Genomic DNA, 13,753 nt, shown 5'->3' on the forward strand with positions numbered 1-13,753 from the left:
AACGGTCTAAAACAAGGGGATGCCCTATCATGCAACCTCTTTAACCTGGCCCTGGAGAAAGTAATTCGCGATGCATATGTAAATGCATCATCTTCTTCAAGTCCACCCAACTACTGGCTTACGCTGATGATATCCACTTCATGGGAAGAACAGCGCGAGATGTACAGTCTACCTTCATCCAGATCGAGCAGATGGCGCGAGATCTCGGACTGCACATTAATGAAGGTAAGACGGAGTCACCGCCAAAAACGAAAGAACCAACAATATCGAATCGAACTGGTCAAATGAAAACAATGGAGATATGAGACTACAACTTTGAGACCGTTTTCAACGGTTTCTCCTATCTAGGGTCGAAAATCACAACCGATGACAGCTATGACAATGAAATCAACGCACGGTTGCTGGCTGCCAACAGAGCCTATTTCAGCTTACAAAAACTGTTTCACTCGAAACGTCTCACCATAGGGTCAAAGCTCTTACTGCACAAGACCATGATCTTGCCAGTCCTTATGTATTCCTCGGAAACTTGGGCTTTTAGCAAGAAAAATTGCGAACTCTTGTCCGCGTTCGAGAGAAGAATCCTTTGAAGAATTTTTGGCCCCCTAGATTAGGATGGACGATTCCGTAGGCTACATAACAACGAAATCTGCGAGCGATACCATGACCGTCCGGTTGTGGATAAAATCCGGCTCAATAGGTTACGGTAGGCGGGTCACTTAATCCGTGTGGATGAAGGTGATCCTGCTCGGAAAGTCTATAAGGGCAATATCTATGGTAGACGTAGCATACCCTGCCTCAGTTGCAGCGATGGTCAGGCTGCCGGACAACTTTTAAGGATATCGAATTGGTAGACCTCGGCGCAAAAGCGGGATGTCTGGAGTTCCTTATTAAGGCAGGCTTAGACCGGATACCAGTTGTTGCGCCGTTGATGATGATAATAATGATACATCTACAAGTTTCTAGTGGAAGAAAGTTTTTTGTGTTGCTTGATGGAATTTCAAAGTTTTTTTATTTTACTTTTTATAGTTATAAAAAAAGCATTAACTTGCCTTTGTACGTTTAAAAGGAAATAATTATTAAAATGTTTTGAGTTCTAAAGTTTTTATTGCTCCCTAACCCTCTCCCGGGAAGCATCAGTCAGTTAGGGTTTGCCCTGATTATATTGGAAGCGGCAGGGGGGGGCGAACGATACCATATCATGTGGCCCTCCATGATGAAGAAAGGAAAATGGGGCTCGCTCGTCGGTTAGATGTCCAAATCGACTCAGAGCTGATCCTTCCCCGTTCATTCCTCGCACGTTAGGTTTTTTTGAGTTAGTCCTCTCCCTGATAAGCCCGTTCGGCATTTTAGCTCTTTTGGATTGAAACTTTCGTTGGCCGTCTCGAGACTTCACGTCTCTAATAAAGTAGTTTACCCCGGTGAGTTTAGTTTTGTTGACTCCTGAGTCAAGGCACGTGATAAAATCTCTGTGTCCTGACAGGGAGGTGATATGTGAGAACAAAGAAACCCGGCGCACATCTCGCCGAACTATTAGCATTCGGGGTAGCTCCAGCACGTGCCGTCCGGTTCCATATATTATTTCGTGCAGTCGGTGTTTGCGATTGGTAAACCTGTTAGAGGAGTTTGGTTGACAGCCTTGATGACCGTGTTGGTGCCAATGCTAGACTGTCATCGCAACAAAGTTGGCGCCCAACGTGGGGCCATAGTTGTTGCGTACGTAACACCCGCGAAGCAATACCAGAACAGTGGGGTCCCGCAGGGATAGTGTGTGGAAAATATGGGAGGTTTTAGTCGGTAAGAGTCCGGCATGCGTGTCCTAGATTTCCCCAGTAAAAAAAGAGACATCGACTCGGTTTTGTTTCACAGAAAAACCTTAAAAAAATTGAAACTGGTCAACTCAATCGAAATTTTTGGCGCTAGTGAGAATAATCATAGTCAAGCAGTACAGTCAATGAGAAAAATGCATTCAAATCTTTTCTATTATCCGCATTTTAGATACATATTTCAAAACATATTTAATTCAAGCAACAATACTCCAAAGAAATATAAGTCTCAGCTTTAGCACACAAAGCTCAGGTAGCAAATAACACCCTTCCACTATCCCTACTTTATGTAGATATATTTCCACGTTAGATTTTCATTAGCTGTCGACAAATAAAATTTTATTTATATGTACAGATATATAAATTGTCTTTCCAATATTTTAGAGCTTTAGAGAAAAGACCACCCATCTAACTCCGCCTAGTTAACGTAAAACACGGCACACGCGCACACCATGCTCAATTTTTATAGAAAAAGATTGAGTTTAATGTTTAAAGATTGTTTTCCGATTTGAGATTTTTGTTTTTTTAAGATATTTCAGAATCAAAAATAAAGTTCACTTTTTTTCCATAACGTGTGAGAATCATTTTGATTGGCCACAGCTGGCGGGTTGATCACTAAATGTGATGACAGACCGACATATAAAAGTTATAACGATGGTTGGAGGCTTGGAGCATGTTTCCCTCCTGGACCCACAAAGTGGGGCTAAGGTGATCAGTAGCTACCGAACAAGAGAGACCTGAAGGCGTAGTTAACCGATTCAATAGAAAGATGTAAAACGGCAACACAGCCAGAGAAAAACAGACCATCACAAACTGTGAAATAGCGCGATAGTGATTGGGGATTTCGGATTGGACATAGAAGGCACGGGAGACATCAGATACATAGACGTTTGTCGGTCAGACAACCAGACAGACAGTCAGTTTGTTAGTTGACTCTTATCGCTACTGAACGTTGAAAAAGTAGATGAAAGGTAGAGAGACTCGGTGAGTAGTTTGAACATTTGAGGATGATCATTGGGCCCAAGCGATGTCGATTAATTGTTATATTGATCAAGCCAGGTCTAACTGGCCAATAGAGAATTGATGATAACAATGAACAATTATTGTTGAATGGAAAATCAAAATGAACAATCAATATAGATACATATGTTTATATATGTGTGATATTGCATATCTAATCCGTAAGCTAATTTGTAATTTAACCTGCATAATATGATATTAATGAGGGGTTGTATGGAAACTGCACATCAACACTATCAACAGGCCACCATTAAATGCACCAATAGTGGAATTTATCTAATTTACAATTGTATCTTTGAGTAATTGTTTGATTTGTGACTCATATGTGAGTCGATGTATTAATATTTGAAGAAAGATTAATGATTTGTTATTCTTGGGTGGAAGCTTGAATTGATTGATTGAATCTTGAGGAGTAGTAAGGATCAAAATTTGAGATTTTTCGTATCCCATTACCCTTAAATTTCAGTCTGTTGCACCTTACCAGGCAAAGATAGTGAAAATGAATTTGTATCTTTTCAAATGGCAATTGTGTATGATATTGGTTTGCAAAAGATTGAATTTGAATAATGCAATTTATACGTCACAACAGGTGAATCTGACAGAAAAGATTGAAAAGATACATTGAAAGTTCAAAGTCTCCCTGAAATGCCCCAAAAGTACGCAAAGTCCTTGAAGGGAAGGAATAGATTATTTTCCCTGAATCAGTTAAGCTGATTTCATATTGCTTAGATTATGGGTCCCATTCAGATACTATCTGCGTCAACAGATACATTTCCAAACGATAAACAAATCGGATTATCAGTAAGTCAAATATTTAAGAAACTATTTCAGATTAAATTTTGTACTCATTAATTGGCTTCCAGAAAAGATAATGACAATAACAACGAATCAACCCCATTAAAAATTACTTCACGAAAATAATTTGCCAAAAAAATTTTTATCGAGAGGCGGTCGAAATAGATAGATATAAGTATATATATCTATTTTTTTGCAACTGATCTTGAGAGGATTGGTCGGTCATGTAAATTACCCATCATTTTTCTGATTGTACGTAAGTAGCGCGCGCACACAAGACACGATCGACGCGATCATAATGGATTGGTGGGTGGGCGGATCTAGCGAATTTATGGGTCTCTGAAGCTCCACAAAGCCAGAAATTCACTACGCTTGAGGTGAAGATTTGTATGAATAGAGGAATATATATATATGCGCGTGCTCAGTATATTCCACTAATGGTAAGCACACATGGTAGCACCATATAAAAGGGGGGCTCGTTGGTGGGGTTGTAGGGTGAAACCGGCAAAAAGATTTCAACAATTTCCCAAGAACATATTTTACTATTTAATATAAAAAAAAAAGAAAAATTGTTAAGGAAAAAAGATACTTTCCACAGATCCTTGAATCTCCTAGAAATCTCAAATAAGATGAAATAACCCAAATACTGTCGCACGTATGGACTCCACACCACCCTTGTAATAATTAGGGGAAGCTTCAGTATGTTCTAATGAAAGAGTTTTTCCCCGTTCGCACTCATACTCAGGCCACACAATACTCTATATGCTGGTTGCCATTCGTTAAACTCTACGTATGCCATGTCGTCGTGTGCACATCTCAAGGGTTAGACTTCACTTGATTCAAATTCAATTCGGCCGTGCACCGGATTGCGCACACTGAGCCCACGGATTTTTAACCCGAATGCGCTCCCATCGTCTACCACTGTGTACATGATCCGCGAGTATAATCATATGGCCGCCGCGAGTTTTCATTCTCATCTAAAATCTTTTTTCTTGTACAACTAAATCTAGTGCCATGTGTGTGCTGTGTGTTAGAAACGCGCATGGTACTGGCTTTTTAGTTTTGGATGTCGGTTTTTCGTGGTTTCATCGCTTTTGAGTGAAGTCATTGAGTTTGGGGCTCGTTGTGATCGGGATAAGATTTGCATAAGAGTGAAGAAAAATAAAGTGATCCCGTTTTATTAAAACTTACGTCGCGTTAGTTATCTGATTCCTTAATATTTAATTGAAAATCTTGAGGAGTTCGCGAGGGTTGTGTGACCGTTCCAAAGAAGACGTTATTGACACGGTTGATATCCGGATTCCAGACATCCGTATCCGCTAGCAAAGTCTAACTTACTTAGTGAATCTGTTCGAAACGGTTTCGTGGAATGAGTAGCTAAAGGACTCGCGGAAATCTATCTTCGGCGAAATTAGATAGAAGTTTCAAACTTCTTTGGAATTTAGGGGCGGTTTTTTTGTGGTGGCAAGCTTTGTTTTATATGATCAGTGTGTGTTCATAGAATTTCCTGATTTTAATTTTCTCTGAAAGACAATCACAACTTCTAGTGCTCATGAAGTATCTTTTGTGCATAGTGTGTTATATCATCCCCCGGATAAAGAAAAACATAAACCCTCATTTAAGGGATTGCACTGAAAGTTATTACGCATATTTATCATAAACACTTACATACTTACATCGGATCTAAAGTAATTCAACGTGTCCATGAGCTACCGGAATACAATTTGGAATTCCAAGGAAACAAATTTGAACCCCATCAGGATAAACTACTTTTACGGATATAATTAAATAATAAAATTAAATCCTAAATTCAAGATGCAACCAATCAAAGCAAACTCTGCAATTGTAAGATACATAGCAAACTAATATCTTTTTTTAAAAAAAGAGGGAACCGTTGAAACTCATTCCTTTCCCATAAATGTCTACAATCCTCGATTGTGCTGTGAAACTAATCCAGGAGTTTATAATTACCTAAATCTACTATTGGCCACTGTTTAAATTAACAGTTCTAACCGATCAACATTGCATCACAATAAAAAATTCCCATCTTCGATGATAATCCTTAAATTTTCAGTTTTAATTTAACCAAAAGCTCACAGATTTTAGACTCCTTAAATTTACCTAACTACAGTGATTTATCATAAAATATCTGATGTAGAAATGTATCTATACGAACCAATCAACCAATATAAATCCAGATTATGAAGAAAATAAAATTTTCATTATAACAACAACAAAAAAAAAAGATACAAATAATGGTGATACTGGCCTGACTTTGTCGGTAAAAAAAATAACATGATAGTACGCAATCATATGATGAACCTTTCAATTTAATATTACATATATATATATATATATATATACACATATGTAAAATGAGTGTGACTGTGATCGTAGTGAATGCCTTAATTAAACAATTCTACCGACCGGGATACGCTTAAGGATCTCCTTCACATTCCCCCCAGGTTTATTTGTGTTAACCAAAAAGACATTGGCCAAGGAACAAGAATAAAGTGAGGTAAGTTAGATACATCTCTTTTTAAAAAGATTGGTTTAACTTGGTATTATATACCGCTTCATCCATACGATCTTTTTGAAAGAATATCTATTAGAAGATACATCAAGCTGCTCCTTATCGCAAGAAAGATTCTAAGGTGCCGATCATAACCTTTGTCAACCCTATTTTTTTATGTATTCTTTTAAAATGCCTGGAAGTAAGGGCGATTCAGACTCTAAGCACACATTGCCATTTAGAAAAATAGTAATCAAGCAATCTACAAGAATAAGGCCGCTGAAATAAAAAGATTGAGTAACCTACAACCGCTTAAACTAGTGAAATTAATCACCCTATATCTGTATCAACAAATATCTCAAATAAATCTTGAGCAAGTATAGACAAACTGACATACAAAATCCTGTTATTAGGGACCCGATCTACGAAAAAAAAATCCATTTAACTTGAGTATACACCCAAATTGCTCCTGAAATATCGATATTTGCTGAATAAAAAAATTACTCCCATCGACGAAGACGGTGTTGGGTTTAAAACCCAAACTTTTTTGTTAGAAATATCGCGAACACGCATTGATTCTTCACATCCCCAATAGCGAGAACAACTTGTTCCCGAAATATCGATATTTACTGAACAAAAAAAAATCTCCTATCGACGGAGAGACTGTAATTGAGTTTTGATTCCTAAAAGTTTTTTGTTAGAAATACCGCGAACATGCATTGATCCTTCACAACCCCAATAGTGGAAACAATTTGTTCCCGAGATATGGATATTTGTTGAAAAAAAATCACTTCTAGCGACGGAGACCCTGATGAGTTTTAATTCCTAAAAACTGTTTGCTAAAAATCCCGCCGGATTGATTATAATTTTTGATCCTTCACATCCCTAATAGCGGGAACAAGTTCCTTCCGAAATATCGACATTTAGTGAATAAAAAAAATTACTTCTATCGACGGAGACGGTGCTCAGTTTTAATTCCTAAAAACTTTTTTGTTAGAAACACCGTGAACAACACGCATTGATTATAAGTATTGATCCTTCACATCCCCAATGGCGGGAACAATTTGTTCCTGAAATATCGCTATTTGCTGAATAAAAAAATTACTCCTATCGACGGGGACGGTGTTGAATTTTAATTCCTAAAAACTTTTTGTAAGTCATACCATTAACACGCATTGATTATAAGCATTGATCCTTCAGATCCTCAATAGAGACTGATGAAGGGAACAAGTGGTTCCCGAAATATCGGTATTTGCAAGACCAATAAAATAACACTAGCGAATAGAAAAACCAAGTTTTCATCATTTCAAAAACAAGTAATATGGTTTTAGCACTCCATCGATAGACTTGAAACTTAATTATGAATAACAACGGTTAATTCTATAGCTAACTTTATTAGATAATTTTATTTAAAATTTACACACAAACCTCTAGACGATATTTTACCCAAAATCCTAGCCGTCTACAAGGATTGTATATTTACATCATTCGTAAATAATATTTTCATTTGTAGATTGATGTGTTTGCATGTAACAAAAAAAATGTGTATTAACCGAAAAATATTGGTAACTTGTTCCTTTGCAACTGCTGATTAATTGAATCATCGAAAAGATAATATGCTTCTTTGATGCCATGCTGTTCATGACATTGACAGATCATTCTCCGATCCTTCAGCATTAAGGATCTGTTGATCCTGCTCTAGTTTCCTTTACAACTTTACTACCAGAGGATCAAAAAAGAACGATTGGATCAAGCCAAACGATTGAGAATGGACTCTGCGATCAAACATCCAAAACTAGTAAAACGGATGACCACAAAGAAGGAAAGTTCTTTGACAAAGCAGATAAGCTTGACCATCAAGGATCTGTTGATCTTGCTCTAGTTTCCTCTACAATTTTACTACCAGAGGATCAAAAAAGAACGGTTGGATCAAGCCAAACAATTTAGAATGCACTCTCCCTCAGATGACCACAAAGAACGAACGTTTTTTGGCAAAGCAGATAAGCTAGCCTTCATCATCATCAACGACGCATCCGGCGGTATCCGGTCCAGGCCTGCCTTAAAGGGACCATTCTGTATGAAGTCAATCCGTCAGAAATGGACTGATGAACTGACGAACCAATGACAACTGCAATACACTAGACGATACGGACGCTGCCTCTGGGAGCAGTGTGACCGAACCGGCTCGCAGATGTTGAATGCTCCTTTATATCATATAATTTGCAGAGCACAACATGACCGCCAAATCTTGGCCAGAGCTAGTCTTACTTTGTTTAAGGCAGCGTCTGACGATTTGTCTCTGCCCTGGTAAGACACCGTAAAGCAGTCTGCACCTAATATTTTTGAAGTTTTAGGTAATTAGCCCTAAACGAGGGGTACGTGGACCAAAAAAAGGGGGAGAAAATTGCTTCCTTGCTTGGTCCGGTCCGACCCAAGTGGATGCGAACTTAGGACCCCTCAATCCTTAAACCAAATACTTATTTATTTTTATTTATTTTCATTTTTAAATTTTATTTTAATTTTAAACTGATGTGTTTAGTCTGTCCTACGTATATAGGCAACAATTGGCTTTTTCCGCAAAATTTTATTCTAAATGGCCTCCTTCCTCTTCGATACACTGATTAGCGCGATTTAACAACTTTTCGAATTACGATTTTAGCTCGTTGACCTGCATGGCGCGGCGAATGTCGGTACACGCCTTTTTAATGGTCAAAAAGTCAGCATAACCTTCAGCCTTTCATCGGAAAATGAAATTTTCCGAACAGATAAAAATCACAGGATGCCAGATCAGGCGAATACGGGGAATGATTGACCGATAAAATGCGATTTTTGCTCAAAAAAATCGGTGATGAGCGTCGATCGATGAGACGATGCATTATCATGCAGGAAAAGCCAACTCCCTCTCTCGCGATATTCTAGCCGAATGCGACGAATACAATACAGCAACTGCCTCAAGATACCAAGAAAATATGGTGCAGTAGCCGTTTGACCCGGTGGAACGAACACATGATGGACAATACCCTTTGAATCGTAACAACAAATGAGCATTGTTTTCACTATCGTCTTCTGAAAATTTTTTAGTTGCTGGCTTGTTTTGTGGCCTCCATTCTACAGTTTGACGCTTTGTTTCCGGATCGTATTGGAAATACCACGTTTCGTCACCAGTAACAATGTTGTAAAGGAAGTTCTTGTCCTTTTTCGACTCTCGTTATTCGGTTTGAAAGTTTAAAATTAAAATAAAAGTTAAAAATAAAAGTAATTAAGTATTTTGTTTAAGGATTGAGGGGTACATTCACTTGCTGTCGGACCGGACAAAACGGGAAGCAACTTCCTGCCTCTTTTTTTGGCCCACGGACCCCTCGTTATCAAGAACTAAACGTTGCCTAGGCTCTATCGTAAGTGTTCGAATTGCGCACCGTCGCAGTTGATGCAGTCGTCGAGGCGCTGAATGCACTCTTCCAGAACGTGTTTTCGACGTCTAGAAAAGCGTCATAAATGTACGCCTCCAAGTCTTGCAAATTGCGTGGGCTACGGGTGAATATCTTATCCTTCACGACAACCCAAAAATAAAAATCCATGGGGGTCAGGACAGGGGGACCGCGGAAGTCACTCCATTGGCCCCCCCTGCCCGATATCACGTCCCTGGAATACGTCATCTAGGTAGAAATTGACCATAACCATACTGCGGTGCCGTAGCGTCTTGCTGGAACCGCAGGTCATCAAAATTGAGAAATTGTTGTATTCCTAGGAGGAAGGAATCCTGCAGCATCTCCAGCACTGACATTGCCGTCAAAAATTCAATTTTGTTATTCAGACTGATACCAGACCAATGAAATACTGATCGTCTCAGATCAGCCATAGACTTTCTGGGCTGGATCGTCCTCATCCATACGTATTAAATGATCCCCCCACCGTAGCCTATTGAGCTGGATTTTACCCACAACCAGACGGCCATATCACTCATAGACGTCGTCATTATGTAGGCTACGGAATCGTCCAGCTTCCTGGTAGGCTAGTAGATAGTAGAGTAATGCGATATCGACTAGAAGCCAGGAAAGGACCAAAGGATCAAGAAGACTTTGAAAAATACTTGTAACTAGGATTGAGACCAACTAGGTATATGTATTAAAACGTGATGTGGTCTTATGGTGAATACTACAAGGGATAAACTATAATATTTGAAAATAAAGCACCCTCAGAATAGCATTGATTGTTTATATAGAAGGTGAGGGCTATACATATTAAAAAAAGGCTGTACTTACCAAAAAAGGTGAAGGATTACTCCAACGCAGCAATGATCGTAAATGTCGGAAGCGGCTCCGTCTGCAATGAGAATAGAAAAGGGGATCAGTTGAAGAGTAGATATTGTAAAGCTCAATATTATCAGGACATTAAAAAATAAAAAATAATTATACATATAAGCCTGACGTTCTGTCAGTTGACAAGGTGTGTATATCATTGACGTTGCTATCCCTCATAATAAGCAACGAGGAGCGTCAATTTTCGGAAAACAAGATGAACTATGAGCCACTGACTCGGCAAATTTGGCAGTTGTGGTTGTCAACTGCAGGTAGTCTAGCTAAATCTCATGGCTTCCCTAGATCTCCTGGGACTCCCCCACAGTTGGGTTCAAACCACGCAGAGATACACAATTCTGTAAGGTGCTCGATGTTTTCCCATTATCCAACCCCTCAACCTCCCTATTATTTCTAAGTAGCCAGGATCGCGGAGCTTAAATGTCTAGTGCTTAGTGCTAATGTCATGTCAAATCCAAAATTGACCGAGATTCTGACAACCCGGAAGGAAAAAACAGGTTGGGAAGCCGAAAAGTGGACGTGGAGGCATAAAAGGCTTTATGCGTTTCTTATGTAAGAATATTTAAGTTCAAAATGATCTCATCGTTATAGGTACCTATATTGGAGATATGTTTGGACGACCAATGCATATCTGGCGGCTTTCCAACGATTCTTGTGTAGAAGAGGTCAACCTAGAACACTTCGTTCCGACAACGGCAGAAATTTAATGGGAGCCTCCAACCTCGGATTGTGCAAGCCCCATGATTATATGGTATCACAACACACCTAGAGCCAGTCACTACGAAGGGAGGCTGCTATGGGCAGTTTGAAACGATATATTAAACAAATGTCTTCTAAATCTAACTCATCTTGTGAAGACTTTTGTACCGCCCTTTGTGGGGTGCCAGGCGATACTCAACAACAGACCGCTGTATCCTTTGGACAACAGTTATGATTTGCAAGTGTTGACTGCCGCTCATTTTCTGATTCAAACAAGCTTATTATCTCCCTCAATGGGTGACGATTTGCGCGAAAAACTGCCAGATACAAAAAGGTGGCTCCAAATTAAGGAGCTTCGAAGGTATTTCTGGGTTAAATTTGAGAATGTCTAGTTGAGGTACCTACAAAAATGGTGCACATGGATAAAGCCCGGTCGGTAGATTGCTTAAGGGTATCTATTAGCTATAAAAGAAAGCGGCTACAGTACCCTAAGTTGGAAAATGGCCCGTGTAATCGAAGTGTATCCGGATCCTAAGGGAATTGTGCGGCAGACGAGGCTGAAAACAGCTGCCAGGAACAACGTTCATCGGGCCGTGCATCGGAATTGGAGGAGGAGCTACCCTCAGAGGAACAACTCGATCTAAAGGAGTAGCCTCCAGAAGTGGCTTATATTACTTACCAGCCTCGGACACGAGCTAGAGCCAGAGCGCAACAATTGTCGTTATCACATGTTGCGATGTTTCTGTGTATATGCTTCCTAGTGTGTAAGGTCCGTGCTGGGTCAGTGGAACGGTGGTTGAGATTGAAGAAATAAGGGAAAGTCTTTGTAAATTGAAACTAGAAAAGGGGAGTTTTCAAAAATTTGAGGGTGGATGACAGGAGATTCAACAAACCTATGCTGAATTCCTTGAGGATCATAAGAGACCCGTACATCTGGTATACTTCCGTGAAAATATGTTTGCGCCTTTGAACAGCACATACGCAAGGACAGGAGAATTCATTAGTGGAGTCCATGCTAGATTGGTACCCAAGGAAAGTTCAATTGACGACCATCTTACGAGAACTAGAAAGTGTTTGAGTGATAGAAGGACCAAGTAGTCCTATCGGTAATAACCCAAAAACCCAAAATTAGATGAAGAGGAGACTCGAGGGATAATGTTGAGCAGTCAGCAAATTTAGACCGAAATGAGGTTCGAAATAATTTGGTAAGCCAGAAGCTTGGGTGCAAGCTTTCACGGAAATAGAACCCAAGCCAGCGACGATTGGAGGACGCACAGTGCAACGGACTAAATCCAAACATCAGGACAAAGACCAGGATATAAACCTATACCCTCCTATACGAATTTGCCTTCCTGGAGGCGGGGCTATCGGCCAAGGCCTAGTCCTCCAAATCCCTATGTTTCAGGAAGATATTAGTCACTATTAGTCGTTCAGAAGTCTATGCTCAAGCATGGGACCTGTTGGATCGACGATATAGAAATCGGCGAGCCCTGATAGAGAGGAAGACCCAAGCACTTATTGACCTCTCTCAAATCTCGCAGAAAAATCCCAGAACTTTAGGAATGGAGGATACAATGCAGGATAGAACACTGACGACGCAGGGCCATTCATTCCTTTTATCTTGACGCAAAAGGGGGATGGTTTGGCCCGTAGGGAGTTTGAGATGACATTGGGAAATCCAAAAATCGGAAAATCGTCTAAACAGATACTATAAATCGACGAAGAAAATTCGCAACAAGGATCCTGTCAAGGAAAGTAGTTTCACTTGAGGGATAGCCCGTAGTATAGCCTTTGATTGTTTATTTAACAAATTCAGGGAGTTATTTTTGCCGGAAAATTGAAGAATCTATGTTTTACCAGGAATGGAAAATCTATGGCGCTGGTGAAAATCTTCTTGAAATAACAGAAAATAGTTTTATTTCCTTTAATCCTTAAGGTCCTTACGTAAAATTCAGAGACGATTGTGGTAATTACCGGGCTATTAGGGGGTAGCATTCAATTACTAACATCTCTGCCAATTTCACAAATGGACTTTTAGCAGAAATATGTTCATTATTCGAGTATATTCGAGAAAATTGGAAAAAGAAAAGCCGGAGTTTCCCCCAAGTGGTTCAAATCTATTAGAAAATAATGAATAATTGAAGGAACAACTCATGCAGAAAACCTGAATTTAGATACATAAATCTGTAAATATGAAATTAAAGTCCATAAAAAAACAGTGAACAAATCTGTTGCTTATGACTATCCATCCTACACAATCAAAAAGTATTTATATGTATTGGTATATAATCATATTTTCCCCTTCCTTTTGAAGTCAGTGTAAAAACAGGGAAAATTTGCATACTTTTTTCATACACTTTCCAAGTAACACGTTCGCATAAATTACGACCCTGAATACTTAGTTTCGAGCGCAATATGGACATTAAAATTTGTGTTTTCTTTTAGGATATGGAGAAATACATATATATATATGTATATTTATATGTTTAACGTATGTATGGCAATGATACTTCTAGAGCAAGGGCGAGAGCTGTCCAACGCGCATGAGCAATAGTGTCAAATTCTTTTAAGGACCAGATTTTTTTTTT

General features: G+C 39.2%; 1 protein-coding gene across 1 annotated transcript in view; it reads left to right on the forward strand.

Annotated features, from left to right (window-relative positions):
- The first annotated feature begins 6,034 nt into the window (after positions 1-6,034).
- LOC119660960 overlaps positions 6,035-13,753 on the forward strand; it is an 89,410-nt gene continuing 81,691 nt past the window's right edge. The window contains exon 1 of the mRNA XM_038070003.1: positions 6,035-6,156. The gene's annotated coding sequence lies outside the window, so the exon portion shown is untranslated. The remainder of the gene's footprint in view (positions 6,157-13,753) is intronic.

This window comes from Hermetia illucens, chromosome 7, assembly GCF_905115235.1.
Source record: "Hermetia illucens chromosome 7, iHerIll2.2.curated.20191125, whole genome shotgun sequence".
Lineage (NCBI taxonomy): Eukaryota > Metazoa > Arthropoda > Insecta > Diptera > Stratiomyidae > Hermetia > Hermetia illucens.